Here is a 20,647-nt window from a genome sequence, read left to right on the forward strand (position 1 = left end):
ACTTATTCTTGCTATTTCTGATGTCGTTTTGAATGGAATTATTTCTTTAATTTCATTTTCAGATTTTTCAATGAGAGTATATGAAAATACATGGGTATTTTTGAGTTAATTTCATATCCTGCAAACTTCCTAAGCTTTCTTATTAGCTCCAGTAGTTGTTTTATAGATTTTTTAGAAGCTTCTGTATACATGATCATTTGTCTGTAAAAAAAAGACAGTTTTACTTCTTTTCCAATTTGTTTACCTTTAATTCCTTTTTCTTATTGCACTGACTACAACCTCCAGTATGATCTTGAATGAAAGTGGTGAAGGTGGACATCCTTGCCTTGTTCCTGCTCTGAAGGGAAAGCATTCAGTCTTTCACTATTAAGTATTGTTTATAGATATTTTTGTAGATTCCCTTTATCAGCTTGAGAATGTTAATAATTCCTTAAGTTCAGGCATCAGGAAAGAGCCAGGGCAAAACACAAAACAAAGTGGGATCTGTAAGGAATCTAGAATATCATCTCTGGTAGAAGCTGTCAGAGACAGTGGCCAATGACCCTATGTGGTAAAATGAGATGGTATAAGGTATTGCTCACTTCTTTCCCTTCTATATCTGAGTAGGAAAGAGCTGTCACAAAGCCCCCACCCTGAAAGTCCCCTTCTGGGCCAGTCTCCAGTGCTGCTAGTGTTGGTGGCATCATCTGATGACTCCAGGAAGTAGATGAATGAGATGCATGAAGGAAGGAATCAACAGAGAAGAGGGCTGGCTTATCAAGGGGGATAAGTCTTCAGGACTAGTAAATGGAATTCCTGTGGAATACAGGCTTGAGTTTGACAATAACACCATCCACTCAGATGTCACCACAGTCACTGCTTGGCTAATGCAATGTGTCCTTAACTGATTTTTTATATCCTTCTCTATCCCTTTGCTAAGAAGAGCCAAAGAATCTTACTGTTCTATGAAATCTCCCTCTGGAATCAGGCAGAATTTAGGAAAAATGGCCTGACACTAGGGGAATTCGAGCAGTCTAATATCATGGGGCATTTGGAATAGTATGCTGGCACCTAAGGTTTTTTAACTCCCTGAGTTGTGGTTTAAACAACCCAATTCAGAGTTAGACATCACACTAGAAATTAGTAATACATTGGATAGAAAAAGCCTTACTTCTATTAGGTGGAAACCTGATTTCAAAAAGCGATCCCAGATCCCATCCCAGGCTTTTTGAAAAAAAGATTCTTTTCTACATGGTTTATATTAGTAATACAATTATGATAAAATTATTCCTTAAAGACTTAGGGTTTGGCTCATCTATGAAGAAAACGAGACCCTTTTCCAATTTGGTATCAAGTTATAGCCTTCTAAAGTAATTTCTTCTCAAATGTAAATCACCCTTGACAACAGGTTTCTGGATCCAGAGATGGAAACTATATGATCAGGTTTCCTTAAATGTCCCAGATTATATGTGAGTTGAGAGAGAGTTTAGAAAGATTAAATGATACACAACTTCATAAATTACAGACATGGAGGAGCCCTCTGTCTCCCAAATTTCAGTATTACTGGACCCTGCTTGTTCACAGGTCTACATCAGAGAGGAAGAGAGTATTAGAAAGAACATGGATTTTGGAGTTAGGCATTCCTAGGGATTCCACCTCCATCACTTATGAACTATCAATAGCTTTGGGGCAAGTTGCTTTATCTTTATGAATCTCACTTTTCTCATCAGGATTCTAGTGACAATTTTAAAGGATGATGTTTGTAAAGCATCTGGTACACAGCAGGGTTTCTCTTTGTCATCCTCTCCATCAGGAGCTCTGTCATCTTTTAAATGTCACCCATATGGTAGCATCTGATGGTTCCAATGGAGAATAATTAGACTCTGATCAGGAGGTCCATGCTTGGACACAAATCAGTGAAATGGTGCTTTGGGGACTCTTGGGTAACCTGTGTCCACTGGACACTTGTCTTTGACCTTTGTTTTCTTCTACAATTTGAAACTACTGTAAGTCACATTTTTTATGTCCTTCTCCTCTTCCTACCCCTCTCTCCTCCTATTCCACTGTCTGTCCCCAGTGCATCCATATGGTATGCTTTTAAAAATATTAGATTTAGTCCCCACAATCTACCAATTTACTTGATGGTTTTAAATTCTTTTTTAAAAGCTATGCTTTAACAAGAGACAAGTCTAGAAAATTTAATTCAGTACATCTTCCAAAGCACATTCCAAATTACTTTAAATGTCTTGCCTATAATCTTTTAAGAACAAAGTAGGGTATAAATAAATAAAAAATAAGTACATATGGCTCTAAATAGGTCAAGAAAGTCATACAGAAGGATCATCACTGTTCTAAAGACATCTATTGGGACTCATCTATTGGATTAGTGTGCCCCAGATTAAAACTTACCGGAGCTATTGGTGGGGTGCAAAATACTTCTACCACTAAACCACTGAGTCATAGGACCCAAGAGTTTGGAGAAATCTTGAGATCATTTAGTTCAATATCCTACCCAAACTTACTATTACATCCTTTATAGATTAAGTAATAACAGTGATAATAATGTCAAACACTTACGTGGAGTTTAATATGTGTTTTCTAATATTAATTTATTTAATCTTCATAGTAACCTTGTGAGGTAAGTAGTAGTATAGTCCCATTTTACATATGAGGAAAACTAAAGACAGAGAGAGGCACAGATGACCATCCAACCTCTGCTTGAACTTTTACTGCCTGACAGTTCCATTGTGGAAGGGCTGTACTTGTAGAAATTTAAAGTTCCCCTTAAAAAAGTTAATCTCGAAGATCTTCCTCACTAACAACTCCAACTCATTTTCATTCAATCTGAGCTATTTCTTCTTCCTCCCAGATGATAAGAATTCCCAACCCAAACTCAGCACACACTTTTAGTCTATTGCCCTCTCTACATGACAGCAGTGTTTTCCAGAAAGCATCCCTTGGCATCACTCTAAAGGTTATTGCCTGAATTACAAATTTACCTTTGCCCTTTGCTTCATGGAAGGCCCCAGTTACCACATTCCTTCTTCCTAAGGTCCTAGAGCTCTAGGCAGGCAATAATTCAGGCCTCTTTAACAAGCAGGCAGTGGTTCTGCTGTCCAGGGACAGCAGTCAATAAACATGCTGTGCCTCCAACCCCCCCAGCCTCCATTAACCTCTGAAACTAATTACCTTGCTAACTGCAGAGGCTGTACAGCCATGCTAATGAGCTGCTGGACGATGGCATTTTTTTGCTCTCAGAGGAAAAGCCACAGTGCGCCAGCAGGGATGGGAGCCTCCTCGGGTCAGCTCTCCTCTGAGACTCAGCTCCAGAAATTCTCAGAATACCACTTAGCAGGGATATGGACTTGGACGTGAAATCCCCTGGTGCTGAACACGTCCGTTAATTAGCATTCAGAGAAATAAAGAAAAATGAAGATTTAAAGGTCACTGCATTAGCATTTCACCCCATTTCTCAATAGCTATTTGTGTACACTAATTTTCCACTCATTTCTCCTATTAATCACTGTCTCTATGGAGAACTTGGCCAAACACATTAGCAGACATGCTTCCTGGTGGCCATATTCTTCTCTGTAAATAATAATAAAAGAAATCACTGTTTATTTGCTCAACTTTAACATTTTTAAGTGAAAGAGAATTATGTAGGTGGTTAAACATTTCAGCTCCCACTGAAAAGAATGCAGACAGAATTTCTTGTTTCTCGGCAAACCAGGATCAGTGTCAGTGTCAGGCTTTTTTTTTTTAAAACACCAAAATCTGGCCAGTTAACAAATTCTCTCTCTAGAAGAATCTCTTTTTACAAAAGACCCAGTAGTGATAGACTCTTTTCCTGTGTGAGCTGAGGAGAAGTCATCAAAATGTTCCAGTTGCAAAGAACACAATATGTTATTTAGATTTTAAGTTTGTCAGAGTCCCTGAGAAAGTTCTGGCAGCAGGTTGGAATTCAGTAGCTTCTGGTCACCATACCTGCACTGCCCCCACCATCTGCAATAACCTGAAAGCTCTTACCTCGAAAGAGCTCCTTTCCTGTGAACATTTAGCACTGTTTTGGTTCTACCCTCACTGCCCTGCTCTCCTAGAACCAAAGGGCCAACGTCCCTGGATGGATGGGAGGAGGACAAGTTCCCCAGCGGAGCCCCCAAGTCCCAAGAGCTCAGAGAAGAGAGAGCAGCCACACGTTCCTTTCAGGAGGTCTTCGAATGCACTGCTTCTTCAACCCCTGCCCTTCATGGAAAACATTTTACTCCTTATTATGGAAAAACATCGTCAGAGAAAATCTTCCCCAGGTGCTTTCTTTGCAGGGATATCTCTCAGAGTCTGAGGGGTTAGGAAACTGCTCCTCAATCATTATGACCAGTGACAGCAGCCTTGAGCTGTGGCAGCCAGCAGAGTGTATTACTGTTTCCTGCATATTCACACTGTATTTCTTCAGTATTACACACTCACATACATCAAGTACAGAATGTTCCTAAGGCTGCTGGGAAGAGGAGCTAATGTCCTGACAATTCATCTCTGAAAATTTTTTTTTTCCAGCAAGCAGCCAAAAGTCATATCAAACTAGCAGCTGTAAAGGTCACGTGGGAAATCTGTCACCATCTTTGAATAACTTCTTACGTGCAAGTGGAGAATACACTGGAACAAGGGAAAGGAACTGATGCTTCTTCGTAGATGTCAAGCTGAAAGGCATGATGAGTCCTTCCTGTGCATGGTGACAGTACCTCCTCCTTCCCTGCCTCTCCACTCACCTGTTGGCATCACCCATTTAATGCCAATGTTTATAGTAATAAGAGCAGGTCATAAGAGCGTTATTGATGCATTGGCTTTCATAGAGCAGAGTGATACCCAATGAACTCTGTTATTATAAATATAATAAGCAAGAAACTTGGAAGAAAAAAGACAGGGACATTTAAGGTCACCAGAATGTAGTCAACCCAACAGCAGAATAAAGTGGAAGTGGCTGTGCCTCAATCTCCTTGGTCAAAAAGACAAGCTTACAGTAAGAAGTGTATCCAGGACAGGCTGGCACTTAACTGAACCATACCTACAAATACACAGGATTGACAAAGAGTCTGAGCACAAGAATTATAATGGACAACGTGATGCTTCTGATCCTTGGCTGGCACTCTAAGCTTTACGTGGCAGAAGAATCCATCACCAGATGCAAGCATTGGGTTCTCTGAGTCCTTATGTGACCTTACTTTCCCCATCCCAACCCACCTCTGGGTAGAGCTGGGGTCATAGAAATAGTGATGCTTCACGTGTCACAGGCTATTCTCTAGTCTCCTGCAGAGAGCTTCCAAGTACCACCGGGAGTCCCCAGGAATGCCTGTTCTGTGCTCATGAACAAGCTCCCTCCTGCTGGCCCTGCACTTGCTCTGCTTAGAGCTGGACTCCACAGAGTCTGCTGCCACCACTCACTGCACCACCACCAGCACCCCGACCTTCCATGACGCCTGGCTGTTGGGTGGTTTATGGCAAACTGAACTGGACAACTTCCCTCCCACTTCAGTAACATTTGCTAAAGCCACACTTTCTGACATCTGAATATTTATAGTTTTAAGATAACAGCTCTTCTAGTTCTTACCAACAATCCCCTCTCCGCTTAGGTTCTGGGGGGTATCAGAATCCAGCAACACACAATACATACCGTGTCCTTGGAGTCACTGGGTCATGTCGGCATGCCTGGCTCCCTCTTCCCTTTGGATAAGTTCTCTCCAGAGAGGCTCCCTAGCTCACGTGCACAGAGCTTCTGCCTTGTCATCCGGCACGAAGCCAGTCATTCCCAGACAAATCAGAGCACTGGCAGTGGGCAGATATCAGGCTGGATCAGGTTCTCTCTTATATTCACATAGGAAAGCTCTACCATATGCTCAAAGAGGATGTTGCATGAGGCTCCGGGGCAGGGACCCAACACACAACACAGGATCATCTCTCTCATATTTATTTGCTTCATCTGACCTGTCACACCTTTGGCCATCAGAGAAGTGCTGATGGAAGCAATATATTTCTAATTCCAGAAAGGTCATGCACAGTTTTGAATTGAAAGTTTAAAAGCTTCCTTAACAATCCTAAAGGCAAGGATCAAACCAGGGTTTGGTCAGTGGAATGCTGGGGAAAAATTTCCACCTCTTCTGTGAGGTATTTCAAGTCCTTCTGTTACCCCTCAGGCCCAACTGCTCACAGGAGCGACTCGGGAAACATTTGCTTATCAAACAGAGTTCTATTTTATTGGCCCACAGAAGAGAGAAAGGGATAGGGAGAGAAGTAGGAAGGATTCTTGTTTCCTTTATCTCAGCTCAAGTCCTGAATCAAATCCACCATTCTCATATCTACTAAATGAAAGATGAACATTTCCACTGGATCAGGTCTTCACATCCTGCTTAACACTGGAAGGGTGAATGCACAGAACAGCTCAAGGCCTTTCAACGGATTGAATCCAGCCCATCTGATCATCTAGGATAATCTGACTCAGTTAAAGTTAACTGATTGTGGACTTTAATCACAGCTACAAAGTACCTTCACAACACCACCTAGATCAGTGCTTGACTGAGTAACTGGGGACTGTAGCCAAGCCGAATTCACACATAAAACTGACCATGACACTAGCCATAAGACAACACATCAAATCCACTAGTCTTAATTTCCTCAACCCATTCACTGTACTCTTTACTTCAGTCCCTCAGACTTAACAGCTAGACAGTAATGATGGAACACATCATTATTGGCAACTGTTCAAATTTTAACAGTGGTAAAATGTGCAACTGCAAATATGAAATGCCTCTGACTATATGGAGCGTTTCCTGCCCCTCACTTCAGCTGAGCGTGTTCTCCATGTCCATCACGTCCCAACCCTGGGCCCTAGGCCCCCGAACACACATTCAGCCTGGATCACTCTCCTCCACCTGGCCGCTGGTGCTCTGGTAGCACAGGCGTCCTCTCTCTGACACTCCCTCCCGACAGCTGACTTCTCAATCCCCACTGCTGCAAATACTCACTGTTTCTGTCTCTTTCTCTCTCTCTCTCATCATTGAATGAGGTCAATGATTGATGCCACAATAAATTCATTTTCTCTATCCTAAGCCAGACTCTCAACTGCTGCCTGGGTTTTTACTTGTCTCCAACTGATTCCCTCTGTCTTTCCTCCAATACATTAAATCTTTCCCACTCTCTTCGAGCCTCCAGGCTTCCCTTCTCTGCAGGTGACCTGGTGTCCTACTGAAGCTGCATAGCGTGAACTTTTTCCCTCTCTCTTCCACGTCTAAGTGTCTGTTTCTTCTGCCGCCCTCCGCTCCTTCGCTCCCATTACAGAGATGGTTCTTCCTTCTCCTCCCTGAGGTCGACTCCTCTACCTCTATTTGCATTTAGCCATCCTAAGCCTCCTGCCTCTTCTTGAACCTTATCTCATATTTATCAGTCCTCTCCCTGTAGCCTTCAAGTTCTTCCTCTCTTCATTGCTTTTCTCCCCATCATTAAAAGCATGGGCAGCATTCTTGTGTTTCAAAACAAGACGTAACAGAACAAAATTCCTCTCTAGATCCCCACTCCTTCCTGAACTTATATCCTCTTCCTTTCCCTCCCAATGTTCTCAAAGAACCCACTCTGTCTACTTTTATTCTACCCCCAGCTCCTGCCTCCTTACCAAAGAAATCATTATTTTGAAGATCATTAATTTACCAGTCGCCAAATCCAATGGCTTTTTAACAGCATTTGATTGTTAAACAAACCTCCTTCACTTTCCAAGACCTGGGAATTTCTTGGTTCTCCTCTGCCTTCCTTGACCACTCCTTGTCTGTCTCCTCTCACCAGTGATTCTCCTTCATTGCACATTCACAGCTCACATGCACCTACATCTTTCAAACTGGGTATTCTTACCCCGAGGCTTCACCATGACGCAGTAGGAGGATGTGAAGACACAGGATAACCAGGGTGCATGGAACTGGAGAAAATACATGGAGAATGCAAAACTGGCTATGATGTTTAATATGAAACCATAAATCTTTCAAGAAACAGCCACACCTTCCAGATCCCAGATGTGTGTCATTTGCTGTCCTCTGCCACCAGCGGTGCTTTAATGGAAACACTTTAGAATCACTGGACACATTATCTCATTTGACCGTTATGGCAAACCTATTATCAGAATGATAGAGTTATTAACTGGTTTTGCAGGCAAGAAAACTTAGGGTAGGGTAAGTTTTGATTAACTTGTGGTTTCAGTTATCTAGTGCTGTATAACAAACCACTTCAAACTCAGTGGTATGAAACAGACAATTTATTATTTCAAACAGTTATGTGGGTGGATGGGGGCTCAGCTGGACAGCTCTTTTTTTTTTTTTTTTGGTCTCTCTTGGGATTTCTCATGAAGCTGCATCAGATGGGGGCTGGAACGTCTTAGATGGCTCGCTTGCATGTCTGGCACCTGGCTGGGGACAGCTAAAAGGCTGGCCTCAGCTGGGATGCTGAAATAGCTGGGTCTCTCTCTCCCCATGTAGTCTCAGGGCTACTCTCTCTATGGGTTCTCCAGAAGGGTAACTGGATTTCTTATATGGTGGCTCAGAGCACCCCAAAGAGCAAAAGCCTTCTTAAGGTTTAAGTCCAGAACTGGCACAGGATGACTTCCACCATATTCCACTGGTTTGAGCCAGTCACAGACCCAGGCCATGCTCAAGGGGAAGAGAAGTGAGGCTCACCAGGGACCACCAGTGTAACCAGCCACTGCATTTGTCTAGCTGATGATGCTGGGACTTGGACCTGTTCTTTAACTTTCTAAGTTTAGTGAACCCTGTTTTCGTTCTACTGTCCTTCCTTGTTGTTATTCTTACCCCTAGCTGAAGTTCTGTCCTCTGCCTCTTTCTCTCCACTCTTCTTTGGTAACCTCATTCCATTTCAGGAACTCAGCAGTTCACTCCATGGGAATGGGTGTCATGCCTTCTCTGTTTGACTTCTCTCATTTCCAGTTGTCTGTGGATTAAGACGTCTGACCTCAGACTGAACACACCTGAGATAGGTTCCATGCTCTTCCCTTCTGTATTTGCTGATTCCTGTGTTCCTTATTTTGGATCCTGGAATCAGCTTCTCCTAATCACCCAAGATTGAAGTCACTGAATACCTTTGATACCGCCCTCTCCCACAGCCCACACATAATCAAGGTGCCAAAAGCTCACTATCTGACCTCCTCCTCACCTTTGAATCCATGCCTTTCTTGTTATTCCCACTCCATTCCCAAGCCTTATAAACCCTTGCCTAGACTGTTTTTAAAATTATAATTTTAAGCACATGAGTGGTTTAAAACTAGAGGAGAAAATCATAACCCAAAAACCCCACTACCCTCACACAATTACAATCTTAATTTGGTTTATTTTTTAATGTATTTTTAAAAGAATTATTATTATATTATACATATCATTGACTGCTTTCTTCACTCATAATATTTTTCAATTTTGCTACATACTGTTCATAATGATAACATTTTGATGACTGTACAACTTTCCATCCTATGCATGCATCCTAATTTACATAAAAATTTATCTATTACTGGACCTTTTTCTCAGCATTACCTTTTTTTAAAATTTAATTTAATTTTTATTTTATACTGGAGTATAGTTGATTTACAATGTTGTGTTAGTTTCAGGTGTACAGCAAAGTGATTCAGTTATACATATACATATATCCATTCTTTTTCAGATTCTTTTCCCATATAGGTTATTACAGAATATTAAGTAGAGTTCCCTGTGCTATACAGTAGGTCCTTGTTGATTATCTATTTTATATATAGTATGTGTAATTACCTTGTTATTTATTTTTTTGCTATTATAAGTTACTTGGTGATGAAAGAACAACTTCATTTATGTAGCTTTTTGATGTTTGAGGTTATTTCCTAAATATCCAAAATTGGTATTGCTAGAATTAATTACATTAATACTTTTATAGCTCTTGATACATATTGTCAATTATTTTTCAATTCAGTTATACTGTTTTATATAAAGTTTTGTACATAATACATGAATACATAACTTTCCTATGCCCTCAATTTGAACTAAATATTATCATCAAAGCTTTGCTAATTTAATTAGCAGAGTGATATCATTATTTCAGTTTGCATTTTCTTGAATAATAGCAAGACCAGCTTTTTGGTTGCATTTCCTTACAATTATTATTTTTTCTTTTAGGAATTGTAAGCCTATGTCTTTTGTCTATTATTCTTTGATATCTTGCTATATTCCTTATCAAGTTTATGGTACTTTACATAATAACAATCCTAAAATTTTGTTACATTTGCTATAAACATTTTTTTCCTTTTTTTGGGGGGTACCCCATCTATGGTCTACTTTTTCTTCAATCATCTACATACCTTTTAATACGATTTTTTTTTGAAGTCCCAGTCTTGAATGTGACAGTCTCCTCCTAAAAACAAAACCAAACAACCAACCAAGAAAAAAGTCAGTAGTTTCTTACTGTTTAATACAGCAGTTCCCATTTCTTTGTGACTCAGGACACCCATGACAGATAGTCATCACATGCCTGTCACAGTACCATTGCACATCCAGGATTATGCACAACTTTTCACACATTTGTTTTCACTTCACCTTTTTCCCTCATTTAAACAACACTTATCAAGATTTTCTAATTCTCTGCTGAGATTGCCTATTTTTTCACTTGTTACAAGCATATTTTCTTGATGAGCATAGTTATAATAGCCCCGTTAAAATTCTTTTCTGACAGTACCAATGTCTACATTATCTTGGAGTTGGCATCTGTCAATTGTTCTTTCCCTTAGAAATATTTTCTTGATTCTTCATATGTTAAATGATTTAGGGTTGTGTCTTTGGCGTGTTAATACTATGCTGTGGGATACTCTCAATTCTGTTATATTCCTTCAAAAAGTATTCTTTTTATTTTCTTTGGAAAGCAATTAACTTGTTTAAACTCAAAATGTAAAATGAAAGCTTGCCTGCCCTGGTGGTGACTCTGCATGTATGGTTCAGTGTCTGCCAGGGTCTTGGCAAAGTGTATATGCAGATTTTGACATTTCCTCCTCTGCTTCTCTTGTTTCTGGAGTTCCCCCATCATCCTCCAGTGCTCCTAGCTGCCCAAGCCTCCTCTTTCTAAATCCCCTTGGCAGAGAGGCAGAGGATTTCAACTGCAGTTTTATCCCCTTCTGCCAACACCATGATTGCCTGCAGGGTAAACTGCTGCAGGGCATTGGCAGTCACCTCTTCCAAACTGTGACTCTCTTTTTGCTTTGCTACAGTCTCCAGAGCCCTCAGAGTGACTTTTTTGTTGTTGCTCAGACTTTATAGTTGTTATCTGTCAGACAGTCAAGCTGTTAGATTAGAAACCTACTCTACAATACTGGAAGCACAACTCTTTCAGAATATATACTTATGCGGTGAAGTTTCATAAAAATACACATACTGTTTGTTCAAGGTGAACACAGAGCCATTTTGGTTTGGAGTATCACTATTTTGCTCATAACTTTTTGTTTAATTAATGGCTGCAAAATTTTAACAAGCAGCTACCAGTGTACTAACATGTCTCTAAATCAATCGCCTATAAACACACTCTCAATGAACATACACAACTTTTGTAATTCTTTTGTTCTGTTTGTTCTGATTATATCCATTGAAATGTAATATGTATCTGTTAACTATACATAATATATATTTAATATATCTGAATATATATTAAATATATTTTTATGTATTTAAAAATATATTTTTATGTGAAAATATTTTTTTATATTTATTTTTAACATCTTAATTGGAGTATAATTGCTTTACAATGGAGTGTTAGTTTCTGCTGTATAACAAAGTGAATCAGCTATACATATACATCTATCTCCACATCTCCTCCCTCTTGCGTCTCCCTCACACTCTCCCTATCCCACCCCTCTAGGTGATAACAAAGCACAGAGCTGATCGCCCTATGCCATGTGGCTGCTTCACACTAGCTAGCTATTTTACAGTTTGGTAGTAGATATATGTCCATGCCACTCTCTCACTTGGTCTCAGCTTACCTTTCCCACTCCCTGTGTCCTCAAGCCCATTCTCTACGTCTGCGTCTTTATTCCTGTCCTGCCACTAGGTTCATCAGGACCATTTTTTTTTTTTTTGATTCCATATATATGTGTTAGCATACGGTATTTGTTTTACTCTTTCTGACTTACTTCACTCTGTATGACAGACTCTAGGTCCACCCACCTCACTACAAATAACTCAATTTCATTTCTTTTTATGGCTGAGTAGTATTCCACCGTATATATGTGTCACATCTTCTTTATCCATTCATGTGCTGATGGACACTTAGGTTGCTTCCATGTCCTGGCTATTGTAAATAGAGCTGCAATGAACATTGTGGTACATGTCTCTTTTTGAATTATGGTTTTCTCAGGGTATATGCCCAGTAGTGGGATTACTGGGTCATATGGTAGTTCTATTTTTAGTTTTTTAAGGAACCTCCATACTGTTCTCCATAGTGGCTGTATCAATTTACATTCCCACGAACCGTGCAAGAGGCTTCCCTTTTCTCCACACCCTCTCCAGCATGTACTGTTTGTAGATGTTTTGATGATGGCCATTCTGACTGGTGTGAGGTGATACCTCACTGTAGTTTCAATTTGCATTTCTCTAATGATTAGTGATATTGAGCATCCTTTTGTGTGTTTGTTGGCAATCTGTATATCTTCTTTGGAGAAATGTCTATTTAGATCTTCTGCCCATTTTTGGATGGGGTTGTTTGTTTTGTTGATATTGAGCTGCATGAGCTGCTTGTAAATTTGGGAGATTAATCCTTTGTCAGTTGCTTCATTTGCAAATACTTTCTCCCATTCTGAGGGTTGTCTTTTCATCTTGTTTATGGTTTCCTTTGCTATGCAAAAGATTTTAAGTTTCATTAGGTCTCATTTGTTTATTTTTGTTTTTATTTCCATTTCTCTAGGAGGTGGGTCAAAAAGGATATTGCTGTGCTTTATGTCATAGAGTGTTCTGCCTATGTTTTCCTCTAAGAGTTTTATAGTGCCTTACATTTAGGTCTTTAATCCATTTTGAGTTTATTTTTGTGTGTGGTGTTAGGGAGTGTTCTAATTTCATTCTTTTACATGGAGCTGTCCAGTTTTCCCAACACCACTTATTGAAGAGGCTGTCTTTTCTCCACTGTATATTCTTGCCTCCTTTATCAAAAATAAGGTGACCATATGTGTGTGGGTTTATCTCTAGGCTTTCTCTCCTGTTCCATTGATCTATATTTCTGTTTTTGTGCCAGTACCATACTGCATTTAAGACAATTTTAACCCCCAAAATTTCAATCACATGATAAGTTGAAAATTTTTAACATAATGCTAAGGGACAAAATGAGGGTGGAAAACTGTACATTTGTTCTAGTTCTGTGAAAAATGCCATTGGTAGTTTCATAGGGATTGCATTGAATCTGTAGATTGCTTTGGGTAGTAGAGTCATTTTCACAATGTTGCTTCTTCCAATCCAAGAACATGGTATATCTCTCCATCAGTTTGTATCCTCTTTAATTTCTTTCATCAATGTCTTATAGTTTTCTGCATACAGGTCTTTTGTCTCCTTAGGTAGGTTTATTCCTAGGTATTTTATTCTTTTTGTTGCAATAGTAAATGGGAGTGTTTCCTTAATTTCTCTTTCAGATTTTTCATCATTAGTGTATAGGAATGCAAGAGATTTCTGTGCATTAATTTTGTATCCTGCTACTTTACCAAATTCAATGATTAGCTCTAGTAGTTTTCTGGTAGCATATTTAGGATTCTCTATGTATAGTATCATGTCACCTGCAAACAGTAACAGCCTTATTTCTTCTTTTCTGATTTGGATTCCTTTTATTTCTTTTTCTTCTCTGACTGCTGTGGCTAAAACTTCCAAAACTATGTTGAATAATAGTGGTGAGAGTGGGCAATCTTCTCTTGTTCCTGATCTTAGCAGAAATGGTTTCAGTTTTTCACCATTGAGAACGATGTTGGCTGTGGGTTTGTCATATATGGCCTTTATTATGTTGACGTAAGTTCCCTCTGTGCCTACTTTCTGTAGGGTTTTTACCATAAATTGGTGTTGAATTTTGTCAAAAGCTTTTTCTGCATCTATTGAGATTATCATATGGTTTTTATCCTTCAATTTATTAATATGGTGTATCACATTGATTGATTTGCATATATTGAAGAATCCTTGCATTCCTGGGATAAACCCCACTTGATCATGGTGTATGACCCTTTTAATGTGCTGTTGGATTCTGCTTGCTAGTATTTTGTTGAGGATTTTTGCATCTATGTTCATCAGTGATATTGGCCTGTAGTTTTCTCTCCTTGTGACATCTTTGTCTGGTTTTGGTATCAGGGTGATGGTAGCCTCGTAGAATGAGTTGGGGAGTCTTCCTCCCTCTGCTATATTTTGGAAGAGTTTGAGAAGAATAGGTGTTAGCTCTTCTCTAAATGTTTGATAGAATTCTCCTGTGAAGCCAGCTGGTCCTGGGCTTTTGTTTGTTGGAAGATTTTTAATCACAGTCTCAATTTCAGTGCTTGTGATTGGTCTGTTTATATTTTCTATTTCTTCCTGGTTCAGTCTCAGAAGGTTGTGCTTTTCTAAGAATTTGTCCATTTCTTCTTGGTTGTCCATTTTATTGGCATATAGTTGCTTGTAGTAATCTCTCATGATCCTTTGTATTTCTGGAGTGTCAGTTGTTACTTCTCCTTTTTCATTTCTAATTCTATTGATTTGAGTCTTCTCCCTTTTTTTCTTGATGAGTCTGGCTAATGGTTTATCAATTTTGTTTATCTTCTCCAAGAACGAGCTTTTACTTTTATTGATGTTTGCTATTGTTTCCTTCATTTCGTTCCATTTATTTCTGATCAGATCTTTATTATTCCTTTCCTTCTGCTAACTTTGGGGTTTTCTTCTTCTTCTTCCTCTAATTGCTTTAGGCGTAAGGTAAGGTTGTTTATTTGAGATGTTTCTTGTTTCTTGAGGTAGGATTGTATTGTTATAAACTTCCCTCTTAGAACTGCTTTTGCTGCATCCCATAGGTTTTGGGTCGTCGTGTTTTCACTGTCATTTGTTTCTAGGTATTTTTTGATTTCCTCTTTGATTTCTTCAGTGATCTCTTGATTATTTAGTAGTGTATTGTTTAGCCTCCATGTGTTTGTATTTTTTAAAGATTTTTTCCTGTAATTGATATCTAGTCTCATAGTGTTGTGGTCGGAAAAGATACTTGATACAATTTCAATTTTCTTAAATTTATCAAGGCTTGATTTGTGACCCAAGATATGATCTATCCTGGAGAATGTTGCATGAGCACTTGAGAAGAAAGTGTATTCTGTTGTTTTTGGATGGAATGCCCTATAAATATCAATTAAGTCCATCTTGTGTAATGTATCATTTAAAGCTTGTGTTTCCTTATTTGTTTTCATTTTGGATGATCTGTCCATTGGTGCGAGTGGGGTGTTAAAGTCCCCTACTATGATTGTGTTACAGTCGATTTCCCCTTTTATGGCTGTTAGCATTTGCCTTATGTATTGAGGTGCTCCTATGTTGGGTGCATAAATATTTACAATTGTTATATCTTCTTCTCTGATTGATCCCTTGATCATTATGTAGTGTCCTTCTTTGTCTCTTGTAATAGTCTTTTAAAGTCTATTTTGTCTGATATGAGAATTGCTACTCCAGCTTTCTTTTGATTTCCATTTGCATGGAATATCTTTTTTTCATCCCCTCACTTTCAGCCTGTATGTGTCCCTAGGTCTGAAGTGGGTCTCTTGTAGACAGCATATATACGGGTCTTGTTTTTGTATCCATTCAGCCAGTCTATGTCTTTTGGTTGGAGCATTTAATCCATTTACATTTAAGGTAGTTATCGATATATATGTTCCTATTACCATTTTCTTAATTGTTTTGGGTTTGTTTTTGTAGGTCTTTTCCTTCTCTTGTGTTTCCTGCCTAGAGAAGTTCCTTTAGCATTTGTTGTAAAGCTGATTTGGTGGTACTGAATTCTCTTAGCTTTTGCTTGTCTGTAAAGGTTTTAATTTCTCCTTCAAATCTGAATGAACTCCTTGCTGGGTAGAGTAATCTTGGTTGTAGTTTTCTGCCTTTCATCACTTTAAATATGTCCTGCCACTCCCTTCTGGCTTGCAGAGTTTCTGCTGAAAGATCAGCCGTTAACCATATGGGGATTCCCTTGAATGTTATTTGTTGCATTTCCCTTGCTGCTTTTAATATTTTTTCTTTGTATCTAATTTTTGATAGTTTGATATGTGTCTTGGCATGTTTCTCCTTGGATTTATCTTGTATGGGACTCTCTGTGCTTCCTGGACTTGATTTACTATTTCCTTTCCCATATAAGGGAAGTTTTCAACTATAGTCTCTTCAAATATTTTCTCAGTCCCTTTCTTTTTCTCTTCTTCTTCTGGGACCCCTATAATTCAAATGTTGGTGTGTTTAATGTTGTCCCAGAGGTCTCTGAGACTGTCCTCAATTCTTTTCATTCTTTTTTCTTTATTCTGCTCTGTGGTAGTTATTTCCACTATTTTACCTTCCAGGTCACTTATCCATTCTTCTGCCTCAGTTATTCTGTTATTGATTCATTCTAGAGAATTCTTAATTTCATTTATTGTGTTGTTCATCAATGTTTGTTTGCTCTTTAGTTCTTCTAGGTCCTTGTTTAACATTTCTTGTATTTTCTCCATTCTCTTTCCAAGATTTTGGATCTTTAGTATCATCACTGTGAATTCTTTTTCAGGTAGACTGCCTATTTCCTCTCATTTGTTTGGTCTGGCGGGTTTTTACCTTGCTCCTTCATCTGCTGTGTGTTTCTCTGTCTTCTCATTTTGCTTAACTTATTGTGTTTTGGGTCTCCTTTTCACAGGCTGCAGGTTCACAGTTCCCGTTGTTTTTGGTGTTGCCCCCAGTGGCTAAGGTTGATTCAGTGGGTTGTGTAGGCTTCCGGGTGGAGGAGACTGGTGCCTGTGTTCTGGTGGATGAGGCTGGATCTTGTGTTTCTGGTGGGCAGGACCATGGCCAGTGGTGTGTTTGGGGTGTCTGTGACCTTATTATGATTTTAGGCAGCCTCTCTGCTAATGGGTGGTGTTGTGTTCCTGTCTTGCTAGTTGTTTGGCATGGGGTGTCCAGCACTGTAGCTTGCTGGTCATTGAGTTGAGCTGGGTCTCAGCATTGAGATGGAGATCTCTGTGAGAACTTTCGCTGATTGATATTACGTGGAGCTGGGAGGTCTCTGGTGGACCAATGTCCTGAACTCGGCTCTCCCACCTCAAAGGCACAGGCCTGACACCCGGCCACAGCACCAAGACGCTGTCAGCCACATGGCTCAGAAGACAAAGGAGAGAAAAAAAGAAAGAAAAAAATAATAAAATAAAATAAAGTTATTAAAATAAAAAAAATTACTAAAAATAAAAAAATTTAAAAGTCATAAAAAGAAGAAAGAAAGACGAGAGCAACCAAACCAATAAGCAAATCCACCAATGATAACAAGCACTAAAAACTATACTAAAAAAAGAAACCCTAGGACAAATGGTAAAACCAAAGCTATACAGACAAAATCATACAAAGAAGCATACATATAGACACTCACAAAAAGAGAAAAAGGAAAAAGATATATATACCTATATATATGATAAAAAAAAAGGAAGTGAGCAACCAAATCAATAAACAAATCTACCAATGAAAATAAACTCTAAATACTAAACTAAGATAACCATAAAACCCAAGACAAATCAGATGCAGAAAGCAAACCTCAAGTCTACAGTTGCTCCCAAAGTCCACCTCCTCAATTTGGGTTGATTCGTTGTCTATTCAGGTATTCCACAGATGCAGGGTACATCAAGTTGACTGTGGGGATTTAATCCGCTGCTCCTGAGGCTGCTGGGAGAGATTTCCCTGTCTCTCCTTTGTTTGCACAGCTCCTGGGGTTCAGCTTTGGATTTGGCCCCGCCTCTGCGTGTAGGTCGCCTGAGGGCGTCTATTCTTTGCCCAGACAGAATAGGGTTAAGGAAGCAGCTGATTCGGGGGCTCTGGCTCACTCACGCCTGGGGGAGGGAGGGTTACGGAATGCATGGCGAGCCTGTGGCGGCAGAGGCCAGCATGACATTGCAACAGCCTGAGGTGCGCCATGTGTTCTCCCGGGGAAGTTGTCCCTGCATCATAGGACCCTGGCAGTGGCGGGCTGCACAGGCTCCTGGGACGGGAGGTGTGGATAGTGACCTGTGTTTGCACACAGGCTTCTTGGTGGCTGCAGCAGCAGCAGCCTTAGAGTTTCATGCCCATCTCTGGTGTCCGCGCTGATAGCCGTGGCTCGTGCCCGTCTCTGGAGCTCATTTAGGTGGTGCTCTGAATCCCCTCTCCTCGTGCACCCTGAAACAATGGTCTCTTGCCTCTTAGGCAGCTCCAGACTTTTTCCCGGACTCCCTCCCAGCTAGCTGTGGCGCACTAGCCCCTTTCGGGCTGTGTTCACGCCGCCAACCCCAGTCCTCTCCCTGGGATCTGACCTCTGAAGCTGGAGCCTCAGCTCCCAGCCCCCGCCCGCCCCGGCGGGTGAGCAGACAAGCCTCTCAGGCTGGTGAGTGCTGGTCGGCACCGATCCTCTGTGCGGGAATCTCTCCGCTTTGCCCTCTGCACCCCTGTGGTTGCGCTCTCCCCCGTGGCTCCAAAGCTTCCCCCCACCATCTCCGCCAGTGAAGGGGCTTCCCTTCCTAGTGTGTGGAAACTTTCCCTCCTTCACATCTCCCTCCCAGAGGTGCAGGTCCTGTCCCTATTCTTTTGTCTCTGTTTTTCCTTTTTTCTTCTGCCCTACCCAGGTACATGGGGAGTTTCTTGCCTTTTGGGAAGTCTGAGGTCTTCTGCCAGAGTTCAGTAGGTGTTCTGTAGGAGTTGTTCCACATGTAGATGTATTTCTGATGTATTTGTGGGGAGGAAGGCGATCTCCACGTCTTACTCCTCTGCCATCTTGAAGGTCTCTCTCAATGTGAAAATATTGACATAAATCAGTCTCTTGTAGTTTACCAAGCTCTGTCCCTTGTGGTTCATCACCATCAAATCAGTTTGATAAATATTCTCATGTAGATTTCTGGTAATTTACGTTTCTTTTCTCCAGAACAAGCAAACTCTGACTAAATTGGTTTATGCTAAATTGGCTTATGCTGACTCCCATAAATATTTTGCATCTACCTCATAACTACTTTACAATATTTTGATACAGTACCTAGGTTTTATTGTTTATATTTTGAGTTTAAAAAGATGTTTTTGAACTCCTATACTAATAGATATTTTGTAAGTTCCATGAGAAACAGTAAGTTCCAGTGGGAAACTGGGAACCAGGGCTCATGAATAGACTTTTCCATACATTTCCAAAGGCAGTTGGAGCTTTCCTGTGCTGGTGAGGGCAAGGTCAATGGACTCGTGGTGCCTGGCAGGAGTGGGAGAATCCAGTTCCTTTTTGATCAAACATCTTAAGAACACTGGCATTATCACTGGTATTCATTCTATGTTCTGATATGAATATTAAAACTTTGATAAGAGCATGAGCACTTTGATAAGAGCATGAGAATTTTGGCACTATTACTAGTTTCCTCCACCTCACATATTGGCCACCACTTTGTACACCTGGTAAAATGAGCCTTGCAGCAAGTCGCAGGAGAGCAGTATTGTCTAACTTCAGACCTAAGTCTATTTTCATGGGCCATGTTCACTGGTGAGTTTTTCGTACAGAGAAGCAGGAATATATACACCTTTTACATGCAAACAATATTTACCCCACTGGGACCACTTCAGTCAACCATCAGCAATCATAAGAAGCATTGATACTAATATACAATACTTGTATTTGTGACAGAATGTCCATGTGGATGCCTTTCTAAAGAGTAAACCTGTGTACATATGACCAGTGTCATATTCTCAGCTCAGCTTCTATTCCACAAAGCCAATCAACTTGCTGTCCTTTATCCATGCTGCACTGGGTCCTCACCAGTGACCCTTTGCTTGGTCATCCTTACAGCCTCTTTCTTCCTCTTTGACCATCACATGAATCCCACACTTCAGCCCACATCTGAAAACTGACCCCATCAAGAAGCTTCTCCAGCAACTTCCTCTTGATCTCTGTTTTAGAAGATAGATTACTAAGTCGGTGCTGCATTAATTTGTACTTGTTTTTAATCCTACCTGCTCATTTTTACTCACTTCCCTGGCTAAACAAATTACTGAGCACATGACTACAATTGCTCCTACAATCTCTCATGTGGGCCTGAAATTTCCTTAATACCCCACATTGGTAGATTAAAAAAATATTAAAAAAAATCTTTTTATTATATAGCTAATACTGTTACATTGTGGAAAAATTATAAAATAGAGAAAATAATAAAATTACCCATAATTCCACCTGCAAGCAACAGCAACTGTTAGCATGTTGGTATCTATCCTTCTAGAGATCATTCTATATAATTACATAGCTATAGAGATGGATATGGATGCAAACCTAAATATAGACACAGATATAGATATATTACAAATGAAAAAACTGATTAGATTATGAATGGTCATGAAAATAATTGCATGGGGAAAATGCAATTTAGATACTTTATGTTAACATTATGCTTTACCAGTTTTTAGCTTTAATTCCAAAAGACTGTCTCCCTTTA

General features: G+C 40.0%; 1 long non-coding RNA gene across 1 annotated transcript in view; it reads right to left on the bottom strand.

Moving 5' to 3' along the window:
• The window catches only part of LOC309626205, a 254,462-nt gene that overhangs the window by 14,876 nt on the left and 218,939 nt on the right, over nucleotides 1–20,647 (bottom strand). The window contains exon 8 of the long non-coding RNA XR_014243020.1: nucleotides 10,346–10,398. This is a non-coding gene — a long non-coding RNA (uncharacterized lncRNA). The remainder of the gene's footprint in view (nucleotides 1–10,345; nucleotides 10,399–20,647) is intronic.

Source organism: Balaenoptera borealis, assembly GCF_965194805.1.
Source record: "Balaenoptera borealis genome assembly, chromosome: 3".
Classification (NCBI taxonomy): Eukaryota; Metazoa; Chordata; class Mammalia; order Artiodactyla; family Balaenopteridae; genus Balaenoptera; species Balaenoptera borealis.